At 44.6% G+C, this 20,124-nt stretch overlaps 1 protein-coding gene across 4 annotated transcripts in view; it reads left to right on the top strand.

Moving 5' to 3' along the window:
- The window catches only part of RARA (retinoic acid receptor alpha), a 294,008-nt gene that overhangs the window by 27,158 nt on the left and 246,726 nt on the right, over positions 1-20,124 (top strand). Inside the window, exon 1 of one of the 4 annotated variants that reach the window (XM_082271920.1) lies at positions 7,156-7,176. The exons of 2 other annotated variants lie outside the window; for them this stretch is intronic. The gene's annotated coding sequence lies outside the window, so the exon portion shown is untranslated. Of the gene's footprint in view, positions 1-7,155; positions 7,177-9,981; positions 10,003-20,124 lie in introns of those variants that run through there. One more of the 4 variants, XM_082271919.1, reaches the window with a different exon arrangement.

A 20,124-nucleotide genomic window follows, 5' to 3' on the forward strand; every position in this document is an offset into this window, starting at 1 on the left:
TTTTTTATTTTTTTTCATTGGTTTGGAGGTTTTCTTTATTTCTGCATTCTGTTGTTGATTTGAAATTTTGTCCCTTTTAAAACAGTGGCAGCCTGGATAGCTGTTGGCAACACTGGAAGACAAATTTTGGGAATGTCTGTTATTTACTATTGGCCAAATGGAATGCGTTTTTGTAGCGGGTGGTGACGGAGAGACGTCTCTGCTGACTGGTCTCTGGCCCCAGCGGCACAGAATGAGTTACAGTATACATCTTCCCTCTGGAAGTGTTAATTGGAAGCACAAGGATCTGTTTTTGGAGTGTGGTTCGTGTTTATACCTAAATATAGAGTCCCAGTCCTTGTAGTAAAACCCCACACATGTGGCGAACATGGAAATTTCTCTGTGTTTTCTGTGTCCTGGTGTGTGAGCGTGTGTGGGCCAGGACAGCGGACAAGGACCTGCTTACTGCACCCTCCCTGTGACATTGCTGCTTTCCAAATGTTGGTGGAGGATTGTCGGGACAGGATCACAGTGCTGGGGATCTATATAATGTACAGGGATCTCCTGATTGTAGATTATAGGACAGGATCACACAGTGCTGGGGATCTATATAATGTACAGGGATCTCCTGATTATAGGACAGGATCACACAGTGCTGGGGGTCTATATAATGTACAGGGATCTCCTGATTGTAGATTATAGGACAGGATCACAGTGCTAGGGATCTATATAATGTACAGGGATCTCCTGATTGTAGATTATAGGACAGGATCACACAGTGCTGGGGGTCTATATAATGTACAGGGATCTCCTGATTGTAGATTATAGGACAGGATCACAGTGCTAGGGATCTATATAATGTACAGGGATCTCCTGATTGTAGATTATAGGACAGGATCACACAGTGCTGGGATCTATATAATGTACAATGATCTCCTGATTGTAGATTATAGGACAGGATCACAGTGCTAGGGATCTATATAATGTACAGGGATCTCCTGATTGTAGATTATAGGACAGGATCACACAGTGCTGGGGATCTATATAATGTACAGGGATCTCCTGATTGTAGATTATAGGACAGGATCACACAGTGCTGGGGATCTATATAATGTACAGGGATCTCCTGATTATAGGACAGGATCACACAGTGCTGGGGGTCTATATAATGTACAGGGATCTCCTGATTGTAGATTATAGGACAGGATCACAGTGCTAGGGATCTATATAATGTACAGGGATCTCCTGATTGTAGATTATAGGACAGGATCACACAGTGCTGGGGGTCTATATAATGTACAGGGATCTCCTGATTGTAGATTATAGGACAGGATCACAGTGCTAGGGATCTATATAATGTACAGGGATCTCCTGATTGTAGATTATAGGACAGGATCACACAGTGCTGGGATCTATATAATGTACAATGATCTCCTGATTGTAGATTATAGGACAGGATCACAGTGCTAGGGATCTATATAATGTACAGGGATCTCCTGATTGTAGATTATAGGACAGGATCACACAGTGCTGGGATCTATATAATGTACAGTGATCTCCTGATTGTAGATTATAGGACAGGATCACACAGTGCTGGGGGTCTATATAATGTACAGTGATCTCCTGATTGTAGATTATAGGACAGGATCACACAGTGCTGGGATCTATATAATGTACAATGATCTCCTGATTGTAGATTATAGGACAGGATCACACAGTGCTGGGGGTCTATATAATGTACAGTGATCTCCTGATTGTAGATTATAGGACAGGATCACAGTGCTGGGGGTCTATATAATGTACAGTGATCTCCTGATTGCAGATTATAGGACAGGATCACACAGTGCTGGGGGTTTATATAATGTACAATGATCTCCTGATTGTAGATTATAGGACAGGATCACAGTGCTAGGGATCTATATAATGTACAGGGATCTCCTGATTGTAGATTATAGGACAGGATCACACAGTGCTGGGGGTCTATATAATGTACAGTGATCTCCTGATTGTAGATTATAGGAACGGATCATACAACGCTGGCTGTCTACACCGATCAGCCATACTTTTATGACCACCCGTCTAATATTAAGTACTATTGCCAACAAGAAAGCCCTGACCCTTCGAGGCATGGGCGCCCCTATATTTTAAATCAGATATTTTGCGCAACCGTTTTTCTATGCACAATCTGCAAGCACTCGAAAAAAAACAAAAACAGAGCATATCAAAATGCTGTGCCATATATATATATATATATATATATATATATATATATATATATATATATATATATAATGACTCTGATTTCAGATCAGTGAGAAACGTGGTATTTCTTTACGGCCATGTGCAAGAGGCCTTAATCAGCAAGTACACATGATGTCCCTGAAATTGATGTGTTGAAAGGAGAAAAATGGGCATTGCAGTATGTTATTTATGGGGCTGTGTAGCCACAAACCGGTCAGGGTGACCATACTGAGCAGTGTCTACAGCCAAAAGTGTCTACAATAGACACGTGTGCATCAGTACTGGACCACCAGCTAATGGAGGGAATGTTCTGCTGGGAAACCACGGTCCTGCTGTTCTTGTGAATGTTACTTGACACGTACCACCTACTAACATTGGTGCTGACTTAATGCAAAGAGTGTCCTCTGATGGCAGTGGTCTCTTTCAGCTGGATAAGGTGCACAACGCTGCAAACATGGTTCAAGGGTGGTTTGAGGAATACAACAACGAGTTTGAGGTGCTGACCAAATTCTCCAGATCTCAGTCCAATTGTGCTGGAAAAACAAGTCTGCTCCATGGAGGGCCCACATATAACTTTACAGGACTTAACCACTTTACGACCGCTCACATTGCTGCTACTGCGGCAATGTGGCTCGTTACCGTCCAGCGACGTACACGCGCCACCGGAGGCTCGCTCCCGCTGTATTCAGTTACAGCGGGAGTTGGGCCAGGGGAGGAGCGGCGGTGATCACCGCCGCTCTTCCCCGATCGTCGGGGATCGAGTGTGGAGATCCGCACGCTTGTGTAAACAAAGCGGGCGGATCTCCTAAGTGACAGGCAGGGTCAGATTGCAGGATTCAGCATAGCTGAACCTGCGATCTGTGTCTGTGTCACTCAGTCCCCTCCCCCCACACACGTTAGTAAGCACCAGGCATACATGAACCCCTTGATCACCAATAAAAATTAACCCCTTCCCTGCCAGTGTCATTTTTACAGTAACAGTGCATATTTATAGCACTGATTACTGTAGTAATGTCACTGGTACCCCCAAAAGTGTCAAAAATGTCAGTCAAGGGTCCAATCTGTCCGCCGCAATGTCGCAGTCCCGCAAAAAAAATTGCAGATCGCCGCCATTATTAGTTAAAAAAAAAAAAAAACAATAAAAATGACATAAATTGCCCGTAGTTAGTAGCTGCGATAAATTTTGCGCAAACCAATCAAAATACGCTTATTGCGATTTTTTTTTTTTTTTTTTTTTAACCAAAAATAGGTAGCAGAAAACAAATTGGCAAAAAAGCTAAAAATTTAGATTTTTTTTTTTTACATTTTTTTTTGTGGAATTTTATATAAAAAAAATTTGAAAAATGTTATTTTTTCAAAATTGTCGCTCTTTTTTTCTATATAGCGCAAAAAGTAAAAATCGCACAGGTGACCAAATACCATCGAAAGAAAGCTCTATTTGTGGGGGAAAAAAAGGACATAAATTTAATACAGCATCGCACGACCGCGCAATTGTCCGTTAAAATAACGCAGTGCCGAATCGCAAAATATGGCCTGGTCAGGAAGGGGGTAAAATCTTCCTGTCTTAAAGCGGTTAAAAATACGCTCATTGAGAATTTTTTTGTCAAAGACATGTAGCTAAATACATTTTGGCCTAAATATATGATAAAAATTGAATATATTGGATATTTTTTTAACTGTCAAAGTAGAAAAATATTGTTATTTTTTCAAAATTGTCGCATTTTTTTATTAATATCGCAAAAAATGAAAAGCGCAGAGGTGATCAAATACCACCAAAAGAAATCTCTGTTTGTGGGGAAAAAAGGACGTAAATTTTGTTTGGGTACGGCGTTGCATGACCGCGCAATTGTCAGTTAAAGTCGCACAGTGCCGAATCGCAAAAAGTGGCCTGGACGTAAGACAGCAAAATCCTCCAGTGGAAAAGTGGTTAAAGAAGTTAATAAAAGGAAACTTGCCTGTCCAAACATCCAGAGCTGTCCTCACCTGGACCAGTTCTTCTCCGGTCGTCAGGTCCCTGGTGCAGCAAAACCGGTTTTGACTCCTGGTGGCTTCACAGCTGGATTCCCACAGTACATAAGCGGGCCACACTGTGCTGTGTGAATGGGCCTGCAGCCTTCTGGGACCTGTGACATGTCTCAAGGGGCTGTGGACAGAGAGGGAGGGGAAATTCCGTTCAGATCACCTAGGCGATCCGAGTGGAGGTGAAAGTAGATACCTGTCAAAAATAGGTACCCAGTCCCCCCGAAAAAGAAAATATCCAAAAATTTAAGGGGAAGGGGGGAGGAAGTGGAGAAGTAGAACTTCCCCTTTTGGGTGAAGTTCTGCTTTAAGGCTCTGCTACTGATGGCTTGGTGCCAGATACCACTGGCCCTGCAGGAAAAAAAAATGAATGTAAAACAAAATCATGTGTATTTAAAGAGGTTGTAAACCTCAGAATTTTTTTTTTTTTAAAACGAACACCTGAAAGACAAACGCATAATAAGCTAGTATGCATTGCATACTAGCTCATTCTGAAATACTTACCTTAGAACAAAGCCCCGAAGTGCCGACCGCTCTCTCATGGGTGACATGTTGTGTCGCCTTTCTTCCGGGTTTGCGGCATCCGGCCATTTGATTGGCTGGATCCGCTATGACGTCACTCGCGCGCATGCGCGCAGCAGCCGACGGTCACGGCACGGGGCTCTGAAGGAACGGCACGAGCGGCCATTCCTTCAGAGATGATCACTGGCTGCATGTAAGGTAAATATCTCCTAAACGGTACATGTTTAGGAGATATTTACAGTACCTAAAGGTAAGCCTTAGTATAGGCTTACCTATAGGTACAAGTTGCAGAGGAGGGTTTACTTCCTCTTTAAAACAACAAGGCCCCTTTTAATCAGAGCAAAGCTAGTGGATGACAGGTCTGTGTCCACTCAGTTTTTGTAGAGCGGACATGGACAGAGCCCTCTGCTCTTTGGACGGCCAGTGGAGTCCATTTTACACCCTACTGCCCTCTGATCCAATCCACCTAGACGGAGGACAGAGGGATCCCCTTCTGTTTTTTTTTTTCTAGCAGACCAGATTGGGTTGGAGATAGGCCGGTGTAAATGGAAGTTTGTTTACACCTGCCAGTCCATAGGAGTGAATAGAACATCCCTATGGACTGGCTATGATACCCTGGAGGAGGGGCGAAATATGTTGACGTAATTTCCGGTTCCGAAACAAACTACACAACTTCTGCCCTCCATGGAACGCACGCCGAGCTGCAGTGAACCCGGAAGAGCCTTATGATTTTCATGCCCGTTTTTACCTGGAATTTTGTAAGTGAATTTGTGTTAGTGCGAAAATAAAACTTTTTTTTACAGTACTGCACTAAAAGTACCATTTTGTTTTATTAAGCTTGGTGGATATCCTAGCCCCCCCCCCCCCAAGAGTAACAATTTGGAGACCCTGAATTTTGTATTACCAAACCTCTCTAAACGGGTTTGGTAGATGTGGGCTTTAGGTGGACTTTTTTGGTATCGTACTCATGATATATAACTGCACATTGTTTATATGAAAATAAACTTTTTTTATTATATATTACAAGTTAAAAAACATTTAATTTCCACACTGACATTGAAACATACAAAAAATATATATACAAAAAAGGCATGTATTGAATAACTAGTGACAATTGACAAAGTATTTGACATATAGGATCCTCTTTATACTTGAGTGGAGCCACTCATGCACCAATCAAATTTGGAGACCCTATTAAGGACACTATGGCGCTTTTCCACTGCTGGTACCGCATGGTACAGTGTAGGAACGGTTCGGTTCGGTACGGTACGGTACGGCGGCGCTTTTCCACTGCATGGAACTGAACGGTACGGCTCTCAAAAACAGTACCACCTCGATTGTGGTTCCAAGAGGTACCATACCCGGTACCATATCCCACAATCCTTTGCATGCAGTCACTACTAGCCACTGATTGGTCAGAGAATCCCACCCACCCCGTTGTTATCCCACCCACTTAACTTTAGTACTACTTTAGTGGAAAAGCAAACCATACCGTACCGTACCGAACCGTTCCAACACCGTACCATGCGGTACCAGCAGTGGAAATGCAAACCGGGCCAAGCAGGGCCGAGTAGAGCCGAGCCGGTACTTGCAGTGGAAAAGTGCCATACAAGGCCTGGTATTCCCAACACCAAGGGTGTTTAACCCCCAGATTAAAAAGCTAAGGGGCCATTTTCTCTGGTGAGTGGGGATACGAGAGGGGAGTATGGAACACTGCATAGCATGTTTATATGGAGCACTTCAGCTCCTTTTGTATGGAATTTGGAGCAGCAAGCACTTTAGATGAGATGTTTTTTCTGTTTGCACTGTTTTACATATGCACCTATTTTGATCTGCAAGCGCTGTAATATTGAGGTTATAGTGATCTCCTGATTGCAGATAAACAGGGTTTACTATTTCCAGTGTTCTATATGTGTAGAATACTATTTGTGTAGTTGGCTAATGACGTCAACATACTTAGAAGTATTTTTTTCTTTCCGTCACCTGTCTGCTGTTAGCATATGAGGTGTCTCGAGGGCAGAGATTGTGGAATTTTATGTCCTTCTCAATCAGTTCATGTCATGTATTTCTAGGAAACACTGCCACAGGCCCACCAGTAGGCCTAACTCTGTCACCTACTGTGTAACCTTTACTCTACCAGCAAGATTACTCGAGTTTACATTGCATGTTTATGTTAATAAACACCAAGAAAGTAGCTGCAAAGGTTTCAGGAAGTGAGAGTCTGAATTGTCTCCCCGTGAGTACTAGTGACAGGAAGCGGCATTTTGCCGGGCACAGCTGGTAGTCACGCCAGGAAGTGTGAGGTCAGCCAGAGAAGGGGGGGTGTAGTACACAGTGTCTGGGCTGGGTTGGTGGGAGGAGGTGGGGGCACAGCGGAAACAGAGACCAAAGAGAGAAGGGAAGTGAGAGCGGCTTGTGAGTTCTTACAATAACTGTAGATGACTGAGCTGGGTGGATTTCTGTATTGGGCTAATCTCTGCCTTGTTTGACTTGAACATGAAACTGTGTAACTCAAAGATCAGGACTTTTCTCAGAGCTGTGGAACTCGTAATTCTTTTCCAATTACGCATTTCTGCTTTCGCACCGTCTGCTAAATAAACATGACTGGCAGAGTTTTTCATCATTCATTTAAATAGGAACTGTTGGAGTTGCCCTACACCTACAGGCTCAAGTTAAAGTGTAACATGCAATAGAAATAGTGGTTGGAACTTGTCTGGGTTTTGGTCCCTCAGTCTGGTTTTCTGGTCTGTGTTTAGTTCCTCCGTCTGGTTTTCAGGCCTGTGTTTGGTCCCTTAGTCTATTTTATAGGTCTGTGTCTGGTCCCTTGGTCTGGTTTTCAGGTCTATGTTTCATCACTTGATCGGGTTTGTAGGTCTGTGTCTGGCTCCACGGTCTGGTTTTTCAAGTCTGGATCTGGTTCCTTGGCCTGGTTTTTCAAGTCTGGATCTGGTTCCTTGGCCTGGTTTTCTGGTCTGTGTCTGGTCATTTGTTTTGGTTTTCAGGCCTGGGCCTGGTTCCTCGGCCTGGTTTTCTGGACTGTGTCTGGTCATTTGGTTTGGTTTTCAGGTCTGGGTTTTATGGTTTGTCTTGTCCCTTGATTTGGTTTGAAGGTCTGCATAGTTACATAGTTACATAGTTAGTGAGGTTGAAAAAAGACATCAGTCCATCCAGTTCAACCTATGATGTGTGTGTGTTTGCTTTTAACCGTACATTGTATACACCTGTATGTTGCGGTCTTTAAGGTGTCCATTTAATAGTTTTTTGAAACTATCAATGCTCCCTGCTGATACGACTGCTTGTGGAAGAGAATTCCACATCCTTACCGCTCTTACAGTGAAGAACCCCTTACGCACTTTAAGGTTAAACCGCCTTTCCTCTAGTTTTAGTGAGTGGCCACGTGTCTTATTGTATCTCCTTTCTCTGAATAGTTTGTTCCTTATGCTCGGGTCGCCAGTACAGTATTTGTACATTGATATCATATCCCCCCTCAATCGTCTCTTCTCCAGAGAGAATAGGTTCAGTGCTTGTAGTCTTTCCTCATAGCTGATGTCCTCCATTCCCCTAATTATTTTTGTTGCCCTTCTCTGGACTTTCTCCAGTTCCAGCACATCCTTCCTGAGGACCGGTGCCCAGAACTGGACAGCATACTCCAGATGTGGCCGGACCAGAGTCTTGTATCTTGCATCTGATCCCTTGATCTGGTTCTCACGTCTTGGCCTGGTTTTCAGGCCCAGGGCTGGTCCCAGCGGCCTGGTTTTCAGGTCCCGGTGTGGTTCCTTTAGGGCTGGCATTTCCAAAAAAAAACAAAAGGTAGGAATCTGCAACGAGGTTTGTTAAAAAATCCCTGCAATGTACATATGGATCACCCTGGGGGATTGTGTGTGTGTTTTTTTTTTTCTCATCATAATCGAGTTTGGTCTCCATTCATACTAGTGTGACTCCAAAGTTGTACAATTTCCAGTGTGACTTTGGAGCACGACTTTGACGTGACTTGAGTCCATTGAGTGTAAAATTGTATTAAAGTCTCATCAAAAGTCTCACATCAAGTAGTGCAGGCATCTTTTTCAAAATCACTACGACTTTAAGTCGTCCCTATTTGAACGGGTGCCATTAAAAGGAACAGCTGCGACTTGTTATGTCCAAATTTGCTTGACAAGGCATACAAGTATGAATGGAGTCTAAAGGCCCGTACACACGTACCGATCGTCGGCATACAAACGTCGGTGGACGAAGGATCTGCCGATTGTACGCGTGTTAGTATGGTGCCTCCGACAGATGTCTGCGCACAATCCGCGGACAAAAGTCTTTCTTGCAAACATGAAAATTTTTGTATGCCGACACCAGAACGGACGATTGTTCGCCTGTCAGTACACAATTCGGCCGACAGACCGCAGATTTGCAAGACTGGGCATGCTCAGAAAATAGAAAACACAGGGAAAGTTAACCATTACATGACATCACTTCTGCAGTCGGCGGACAAAATTCTTGTGCTGTCCTTGTGCTGTCTTTGCACTTTTCAGCAGACACCGACATCCCGGGGAGAAAAGAGGAACATTTGTATGCCGACCATCGGTACGTGTGTACGGGGCTTAACTTTTTAAACTTGCAGATCTGGCAGGTGACTAATTCTAGGTGCCTGCTTCTTTGCCTCTCCTGCAGCTATTGTTGTGTTGGTTATTAAAGGAGAAGTAGGGCCAAAGCTCTTTAGGTCCTACTTCTCCTGTGGGTCAAAGGAGAGCACCTAGTTCTACACTCCTATGACCCAGATTCAGCCGACAGCTGGCTAAAGTCCACTGTCAGATATTGTCACTTAGCTGCTCCAAACTCTGGAAGGATCCTGACTTTAATGTTGGGATCCACACAGATGTCTGAGCCGCAGCTGGCTCAGCCTAATAAAGGCAGGAAACAACAATATATCCAACTGACAGCTTGTTGTGCATTAAAGTAGATCTAAACCCTACCTAGATTACATTTTGTTTGCTAAAGCACTGTATGTTATGAACTATTGCCATATTTTTTTTTTTTTTACTTTCCAGTTTAGTGCTGCTGATCTCTTTTGGCCTCTTTACAGCCACACGCATATCATTGATGTGAATAAGCCTCCTCGCTGTGATAATAGTGGAATATGCCTACGCAATTAATATTGGCATGGCCAATTATAGTCTCCTCCAAAGAAGTATGTGACAGTTGACCCTATAAAAGAAAGTGCTTTAACAAGGGCCATCATGGCAGGTTCACCAGGTAATATTATGATGAAAGCCATAGATTTTGTAGGGCCTTTAAAATATTCAAATGTTAATGCATATATTAGGTTTTGGATAGAGGGATGTAGTTTTAGAGCCTTTGTTAGATTTTTATGGCTGTCTGTGTCCTCACGGAGGAGGTTCCCCTCACTTCCTAATCCTGGGATATCTTCCTAAGATGAGGGGAGATCCCCTTCCTTTCACCCTTATCACCAGAACAGGTGTGTCCAATGGAAGGTTTCACGGTGACACCTGTGAAATTTAGTGTCCCTAAACCCACATCATAAAATTTCTCAGTAAATGCTGTATTCCATACGGTTTATACTCAGTCACTATGAGATTTGTTTTCTGTGTTCTGCAAAAAACCTGGTTGATCCTGTTGTTCTCTATCTTCCTCTCCTGTCCATGTCCCCAATATAGTTGGGGATCTTGCAGAGCAGTGTTGTCAGCTCTGCACATGCTCAGTTTTCAGTGAGTTTCTATGCTGATGATTTCCTCCCAATCACACTGTAGAGTCACACATGTATACGCAATGGTAAATTATGACCGTCCACTCCCTCCCTCCTTCTCCATGCCTACAAACCAGCTAAAGACAATGGGGGTGAGTTATTACATATGGATTGATGGAGGCTTCACCTCCCTCTTAGTCTTAAGACACAGACTGGAGGGGAGTGACACACTGTGACTGGCAAAAATCCGACCACACCATGTTATTGCCAAAAAATAATAAAGATTTGATTTCAAAAATATATTTGTATGACAATTTAAAACAGTGATCTTATTTATTTTTACTCTGTATTCCAAAGGCTGTTTTTTTTTAACATGTGACCAGCAGCAGACGACTACAAACTCCTCCTGCTTATGTTTCCCTGCAGACAGGCTGGAAAAGAGCTAGGTCATGTGACAACTGTATATCAATTAAGAAAAAGATACTTAGATGTTGTTTTTTTATTAAAATAATTTCAGAGCCATCATCCACATACAGAAATAGAAGGGAGAATGGAGATTAAACAGTGTGTGTTTGGTGTCACTTTAAGACTGCTGTGACTGGGGCAGAAATTGATAACCAATCACCAGGCCGGAAGGTGACATTTTCACAATCCTTCTCCCCAGAACTAGAAGTTCTGCTTGGAGTTCCACTTTAAACAGTAGTTGGCTGAACACTCCCTTATTCTGTGACACATGCAGGTATGCGCCTGATAAGAAAGAGAATATGTGCTCTCTGATTATAGCTGCTAATTAGTCACCACCAGCTGTCAATTTGAATCAAGCATTGTAAACTTTGCATAGTGCCAGCACATCTTGCTGATGTTTTGTCAGTGTAGATCTCTTCTACTTTATGTATAAGTGGAGTCTGGTGGGCTGAGTTAGCCTTTGGCTTCTTCTATGTCCTAGATCAAGGATCTCCAAACTTCTGAAACAAAGGGTCAGTTTACTGCCCCTCAGACTTTATGGGGGCCTGGACATTGATCAGTGGAAGCCGAAAAGGGTGTCAGTGAAAGGAATCGTGCCTGATTGTTGGTATCAGTGGGAGGAATTGCTCCACATCATTGGTGTCAGTAGGAGGGATTGTCCCACATCATTGGTGTCAGTGGGAGGAAAATTTCCCCATCATTGGTGTCAGTGGGAGGAAAATTACCCATCATTGGTGTGAGTGGGAGAAATAGTCCCCATCATTGGTATCTGTGGGAGAAATAGTCCCCATCATTGGTATCTGTGGGAGAAATAGTCCCCATCATTGGTATCCGTGGGAGAAATAGTCCCTCATCGTTGGTGTCAGTGGGACGAATTGCCCCACATCATTGGTGTCAGTGGGACGAATTGCCCCACATCATTGGTGTCAGTGGGACGAATTGCCCCACATCATTGGAGTCAGTGGGACGAATTGCCCCACATCATTGGTGTCAGTAGGACGAATTGCCCCACATCATTGGTGTCAGTGGGACGAATTGCCCCACATCATTGGTGTCAGTGGGACGAATTACCCCACATTATTGGGGTCAGTGGGAGGAATAGTCCCCATTGTTGGGGTCAGTGGGAGGAATAGTCCACATTATTGGTATCCGTGGGAGAAATAGTCCCTCATCGTTGGTGTCAGTGGGAGGAATAGTCCCCATTCTTGGTGTCAGTGGGAGTAATAGTCCACATCATTGGTATTAGTGGGAGGAATGGTGCCGCATCATTGGTGTCAGTGGGAGGAATGGTGCCCCATAATTGGTGTCAGTGGGAGGAACGGTGCCCCATAATTGGTGTCAGTGGGAGGAATAGTCCCCATCATTGGTATCAGTGGGAGGAATAATCCCTCATAGTTGGTGTCAGTGGGAAGAATTGCCCCACATTATTGGTGTCAGTGTCCTTCTCTTCCTGTCCCATAGCCAAACAGGAAGTGAGAAGAAATCCCAGCAAATTAAGGGAATTCCTTGGGGACCCCCATGTCACCAGAACCAGTGTTCCCATTAGAAGATTTACCCTCTATTACTTTTCTGGGGACAACCCAAAAACTGTTATTTTTTTCTTTTACTTTCACTTTCAATTATAATGGGAAACAAATAGAGAAGGTGTTCTAATCCATCTCCACTCATAATGTTGCCTTTTAGTTCTAATTTTAATTTTCACCAGTCTTGTGGAAACTCTTAGCAGTGTAATCACATTCTGGATTCATCTTTTCTTTATGGTGCCCCCAGACCTAAAAGAATGCCCACCTGTGTGGAAACCTTCTCCGGTGCCCTCTGATCGAGCCTGATTGGTCAGCCAGGATGGATTTTCCTGGCCGATCTGGAAGTGGTAGATTTCCAATTACTGTAGGTAAGGATGGATTGGGCCACAGCACATTGCAGATGAACATATTTTAGTGCCTGCTTTACTCCTCTACTGTAATCGTCCATTTCACTTTCCCCTTCAGTCTCTCCCACTCTCTCCTCTCGGTTTCTGTCTTCCCATTCCTCGCTCACCCCCCTTCTCTTTGGCTCTCTCTAGAGGGGAAGGAACACCAACTTCCTGGAGAGAATCTCCAAGCCAAACATCTGAAAACAAGAGAGGAGAGGGGGAGAGAGGGCTGCTTGGTGGAGGGCTAGACAGGAAGCCGTAGGAGGGATGTCATTGTGTATACCCGTACTGTTTACTATTAGACTCATTTTGAAATATGTCTTGCATAAGGCTGCAAAACATTTCTTATGGAGAACATGGAGCAGTTCGAAATCTGACAGTTATCTCCTACACTGTGCTGCGTCAGGGACTGTCGAGGCTTTAAAACTCCATGAACAGCGGAATCAAAATCAGCCCTTCCACACATGATCATGTAAACCATGGAGCAATCTATGACCTTTTGAATAGAAAAAAAAATATGTATTGAGCTGAAATGTCTATTATTTAAAAGTGTGCCTTGGGTGCCAAGGCAGTTCTGTGCTTACAGTTCTGTGTTCCCGACCTTTCTAAAATGGAAGAACCCCAAAAAAATAACTTTCAGGTCTCTGGGAACCCCTGTTAATGATTACTATACTTACAGCTCATAGTACTTTGGCGTGATAGTCAAGGGAAAGAATGCTCCTTACATTTGTGGTCATTGGAATGAATCCACCCTTCAGGGATAGCTGAAAGATCATTGGTGTCAGTGGGAATTTATTGGAGAGGCAAAAATTGCATTTTCTAAAGGAGCCCCCAACAACCTCTAAAGCTGGGGTACTCAACCTTTTGAAGAGCTAGGGCCACTTAAGTGATTTGATAGCCAGTCATAAGCCACAATGAAATGAAATGGTTAAGTGCCGGTTCACACTGCAGCGACACGACTTCGGGGGCGACCTGTGAAGTCGTGTGCACCGCGACTTCGGCTCGACTTGCATGGACTTCATAAAATGAATGTCTATGCAAGTTGCTCCAGGTCGCCCACGAAGTAGTACAGGACCCTTTTTCTAAGTCGGAGCGACTTGTGTCACTCCTATTAGAACCGCTCCTGTACTACACAATGGACCGCGACGGTCCGCGACTTTTCAGGCTGACAAGTCGCCTGACAAGTCGTGCTAGTGTGAACCGGCACTCAGAATTTCATTTTTGTTTGTTTTTTTTTTATATATTTTAAATAACATAATGAACATTCTGCAGCTGCTGAATGCCGGCGGGAGGGAGAGGAGGAGAAGCCAGCTTTCAGCAGTTGCTAGTGGAAAATGGAGAGGATTGGTTCCTTTTATATGCTACCCTCCTGTCTATAAACAGAATGTGACAGGGAGGCCGCACTGGCCCCCAGGAGCACGGGGCAGGGTCACCATTGCGACCTCTGATGCTACACTGTTTGTTGGGGAGGGTATTGTAAAAACATATCTATGGGGTTTTACAGTGCCCCCAAACCGCAAATGTAAATAAGCCCTTACTGTCCTGGGCCATCAACAAGGCTGCGTTTACACTGATAAGCTGCGGTTTACCTGCACCGTGGGTGCAGCAGAGTGCACCTGCGGATTTCCTGCGGGTTAGCTGTGCTTTGCCATAGACTTCTATTAAATCTTGCAGGTGTGATGCACTTTCTGAAAGAGCACCAAAACTCCTGCATTCAAGATATGCCCATTGCATAAATACTGTATGTATTTTTGTTTTTTAGCTTCTGCTGGCATTGCTAGGCTGTTAGAAATGTTCCGGTCCCAGGTGGAGTGATACCAAATGTACTTTGCCTGGGACAGGAGTCAGTGCTAAAGTAGAAGCTTTGGCTTTTGCAGCTCCCTTCGCAGCCGCATGCTTCCTTTGATGCCAGCTCCATCAACCCAGATGCTCTAGGATGGCAGCTTGGCAACCAGCGATCTGGGCTTGCTGACCCACCATCCCAGCGCATGAGGTTGCAGGCCGCATCAGAGGGCTCCAAGGGCCACCGGTTGGGCACCTCTGCTATAAAGCAACAAGAACCCTAGTTGAGCAGGTCTGCAGCCTAATTGCTTGCATGTCTGTAGTGTAAAATATAATGCACTGCTGCCTCTGACTGCTAGGCTCATAAAATTTGAAGTGAGATTTGGTGATTTTAATGATGTGCTGCTCAGGATTTTCCTTGCTGGAGGCTCTGACATGAGGAACTGAAGCCCTGCCTGTGCCAAGATGGTAAAGGTACAGAGACACAGTGCAGAACAAGGCCTGGAAAGTCAGTAATGGGGAAACCATCAGCTGCAGGAAGACCACAGGCCCTATGGGTGCCTTGGAATTGTCGATGTTGTTAACATCACCGATGACTAATGATGGGCTTAGGTGTGTTCAGATCAAACCCACATCAGAGGGCTCCAAGTGCCACAGGTTGGGCACCCCTGCTCTAAAGCAACAATAAAAGTTCTACAGAACCCTGGTTGAGAAGGCCTACAGCCTCATTGCTGCATGTCCATAGTGTGAAATCGAATGCACTGCTGCCTCTGACTGCTAGGCTCAGGAAATTTGAGGTGAGATTTGGTGATTTCGCTAATGTGCTGCACACAGTTTTCCTTGCTGGAGGCTCTGACATGAGGAAGTAAAGCCCTGCCTGTGCCAAGATGGTAAAGGTACCCGGACACAGAGCAGAACAAGACCTGGAATGTCAGTAACGGAGAAACTATCAGCTGCAAGGCCACAGGCTCTATGGGTGCCTTGGTTTCAGGGCCACCATCAGGGGGATACAGCCAGTACTCCTGTATGGGGCCCGGACACATAGGGGGGCCCGGGGCAGCAGGAGGATTGGGGGGGAGAGGGATTAATGACAGAGCAATGCACTGTCTGCCTCTTCCTTCACTGGCTGAAAGCCGGTTTCTCTAAGTCTCGCCGGCTTTTGGCTGTTTGTCCCCGCCCATAGTCAGAGCTGGGACACGGAGATGGCAGTCTGGAGAAGTGGTGGAGTCGTGGAGAGGTAAGTCTGAGGGGAGGTGCGCTGTGTGTTCTCCCCTCCTGTCTGAACAACACTCGTCCATGCAGCATAAGAGACAGGATCGCTCTTACATTGCATCGCACTGTACACACACACACAGTTTGATTACCACCCTCTACCTCCTCCACGGACTGCTCATCTCCCGACAGCAGGAAATGTGGGTAGGGGGCGGTAATCAAGCTGTGTGTGTGTGTGTGTACAGTGCGATGCAATGTAAGAGCGATCCTGTCTCTTATGCTGTGTTTTGCTCAGACAGGAGGGGAAAGCACAACACAATGCACCCCCTCCTGACTTAGTAGTGGTTTCTCCCTGTCGGTTTGGGGGGCTTACAGAAATAATAATGGGAAAATAATTTATGCCTGGGATGTTTGAGGGATTGGCAGCTCCCTTTGCTAGAAAGTGTAATGGTGATTTGGTAGAAGGAGGAATGGGGGGGGGGGGTGTATGTGCTTGTAGGAGGGTTTTGGGGATTTGAGCAAGAAGGGGGGATTGGGGGGAAAGTTTGTGCTAGGAGCAGGGCTGGGGGATTTGTGCTAGGAGGGGGGGATTTGTGCTGGGGGGATGGGGTTGTGAATTTGGGGGGTTGTGCTGGGAGGGGTGATTGGGAAGGATTTGTGCTAGGTAGAGAGATTGGGGGGGTGATATTATCATTTTGATATTTTCGCCGGAAGTGGGGGGGGGGGGCCTATCAGGTAGGCAGTATGGGGCCCTGGGATTTCTAGCGGCAACCCTGCTTGGTTTGTCTATGTTGTTAGCGTCACCGATGGCTAAAGATGGGCTCAGACGTGTTTTGAATCATACCCACCAGGAAGCTGTCACTGCACACTGCTAATCATAGGCAGCGTGTGTATGTGCAACTGTGGGCCGAAAAATGCCTCACTGCCTATGATTGGCGGTGTGCAGTGATGGCTTCCTGGCGGGTACGATCTGAACAGGCCTGAGCCCATTCCTACTGATGACATTGAAACGTTTAGAACCCATCTGCCTTTTTTTATCTTCTAACCCAGCCGTTCTCAACCTTTTCAACACAAGGGAACCCTTTAAATAATTTTCTGGTCTCGGGGGAACCCCTTGCTAAAAATTAAAAATCTACAACTCATGACACATTCGTGTAACAGTCAGTGGGAAGAATGCTCCTTACTCTTGTCATCATTGGGAAGAATGACCCCCTTATAGATAGCTAAAAGGAACAATGGTGTCATTGGGAACTTATCTGAGAGGCAGAAATTGCTCATTGGTCAAGGAACCCCTAGCAACCTCAGGAGGAACCCTGGTTGAGAAAACCTGTTCTAACCCCTTGTGAAATAAAAAATGTTTATTTGCTGTTAGCAACACAAACCATCTTTCTTTACATACCTAAAGTTTATAGTAATTTTTGGGCCTCATTCACACTTATGATTGGCCTGGAGAGCGGATTTGCACTGCAAGGACCTGCAGATTCCTGCGGCTGGAAACACAGGGGTAAGTGAACAGCTGCAATGTCAGGCTGGCGTGCCACATAATCCATAATCCGCAAAATCCAGTATCCGCATAGCTCGTGGTAACACGTAGTTAGGTAATTGGTCCTGGACACAATCCGTGAGCTGATAATCTGTCCCTGACCACAGGTAAAGGCTGACAGTTCACACACACCTATGTTTGCAGATTCGTGCCGAAGGAATCCGGCTCACTCACAAGTGTGAATGAGGAGTTAAAGTAAAAGTTTGAACAGCTTGTCTTGTTCAGGGCCCTGGCTCCTTTTCGCTGTGGTTGAGAAACTCCATCAAACCACTCAGTACCCTTTTCAGCCAATTTAAGAAAGATTTAGTCATCACTGCTGATTTATAGTCTAATACAGTGATGTATGCACCCCCTATTTTTTTTACCTGAGATGCCCTTTTGCATATGACTAAAATGCATTTTGTAAGTGTGTTTTTTTTTGTTTTTTTGTTTTTTTGTTTTTTTTTTTATCCATGAATTTTAGTGCGTTTTAGCTTTGTACAGAACCTTGAGTTTTTATTACCATCTTTGACCCCTGAATCTACTTAAGCCCACGTTCACATTGGTCTGATTTGACATGCGATTTGACACGTCAAATCAAAGCCAATTGCCGGCACGGCACAGTTTCTGTACTACTTTTAGCGACTTGGGGGGGGGCGATTTCAACAGACATCTGTGCAGCAACCCACACTGATGTCTGTGAAATTGCCCCCCCTCGAAGTCAGACTGAAAATGCTGGTTTGAAATCTGAACTCGCACAATTTTAAACCAGCCTCAGTGTTAACCTAGGCTTAGGCCTCATTTTAACCACTTTACCGCTGCTCACTAGAGCTCTACTGCGGCAATGTGGCTCGATAACGTCTGGCGACGTAGACCTACGTCGCCAGACATTCCCCTCTCTTGGCAGCGTGCGCACGCCGCCAGAGGCTCGCTCCCGCTGTATTCAGTCACAACGGGAGTCGGCCAGGGGAGGAGCGGGGGTGATCACCGCCGCTCTTCCCCGATCGTCGGGGAATCGAGTCTGGAGATCCGCCCGCTTGTGTAAACAAAGCGGGTGGATCTCCTAAGTGACAGACAGGGTCAGATTGCAGGGTTTAACATAGCTGAACATGCGATCTGTCCCTGTGTCACTCAGTCCCCTTCCCCCACACACGTTAGTAAGCACCAGGCATACATTAACCCCTTGATCACCAATAAAAATTAACCCCTTCCCTGCCAGTGTCATTTTTACAGTAACAGTGCATATTTATAGCACTGATTACTGTAGTAATGTCACTGGTACCCCCAATAGTGTCAAAAATGTCAGTCAAGGGTCCGATCTGTCCACCGCAATGTCGCAGTCCCGCAAAAAAAATCGCAGATCGCCGCCATTACTCGTTAAAAAAAAAAACACCAAAAACGACAGAAATCTTTCCCTTAGTTAGTAAACGCAATAACTTTTGTGCAAACCAATCAAAATACGCTTATTGCGATTTTTTTTTTTTTTTTTTTACCAAAAATATGTAGCAGAAAATTGGCCTAAAATGATAAAAAAATTGGATTTTTACATTTTTTTGGGGGAGAATTTCATATAAAAAAAAAATGTGAAAAATATTGTTTTTCAAAATTGTCGCTCTTTTTTTGTTTATAGCGCAAAAAGTAAAAATCGCACAAGCGATCAAATACCATCAAAAGAAAGCTCTATTTGTGGGGAAAAAAAGGACGTAAATTTTGTTTGGGTACAACGTTGCATGACCGCGCAATTGTCAGTTAAACTCGCACAGTGCCGAATCGTAAACAGTGGCCCAGACGTAAGACAGCAAAATCCTCCGGTGGTAAAGTGGTTAACGAACGGGCAAGGGGGCGGCGGTAAACAGGCAGCTAAATCATGGCTTTGCTGTGCCCAACTACAGAGATGCACGTTAACATGTCCAGCAGTCCATGTTCGTACACACTGGCACTGTTGTGGGGTGACGCAGCAAAATTTATACAAACTGAATAGTTTGACAGACAAGTACCACCGCCAAATTCGACCAACTCAAGTGAATGGGACCATGCTGTAAGCAGCAGCAACTGTACAGTATGTAATGCATGTTGTTGCGGCACAGTCCTGCGGGCTTTCCGTGGTTGACGCAGGGGGTGAGGAGGTGACCTACTCCCTCCTGTCAAATATCTCTGAAAAACAATCCACTGTGGATTGCTTTTCAGAGGGCTGGCAAACTCGGCCGCAGATGTAAACACAAATACTTTGTATTCACCGGTCATCAGAGGTTCTAACCCCGTCTCAATCAAACAAAACAAAAAAATGCCTGGAGCTCTGCTTTAATTAGAATGAAATCCAATCCTGCAAGAGTTTTTCCACATGCCTTATACTGGGCATTGTAGCTGGCATACTTGGAATTGTTGCTTCTCTCTGGAGTTAAACAGGCAACGAATACTGCTGGTGGTTTCAGTACTCGTTGTTCCAATTCCTCTGCCAGTTGTTTTTTATTTTTTTTTAAAGTTATAAATGCTTTTTTTTTTTAATGGCTTTTTTATTGGTCATAAAATATAAATCATGCATTAGCCTTTGGAATAATCCACTGCAAATGTTGTACATAGAATACAAGCGAGTAATAGGTGCAGAATTAGTTAAAATGCATGTTTTTTTATCGTAAGAATATACACCCACCGACCACTTTATTAGGTACACCTGTTCAATTGCTTGGTAACACAAATTGCTAATCAGCCAATCACATGACAGCAGCTCAATGCATTTAGGCATCTAGACGTGGTGAAGATGACTTGCTGAAGTGCAAA

This window comes from Pelophylax lessonae (assembly GCF_965119305.1).
Source record: "Pelophylax lessonae genome assembly, chromosome: 11".
NCBI lineage: Eukaryota > Metazoa > Chordata > Amphibia > Anura > Ranidae > Pelophylax > Pelophylax lessonae.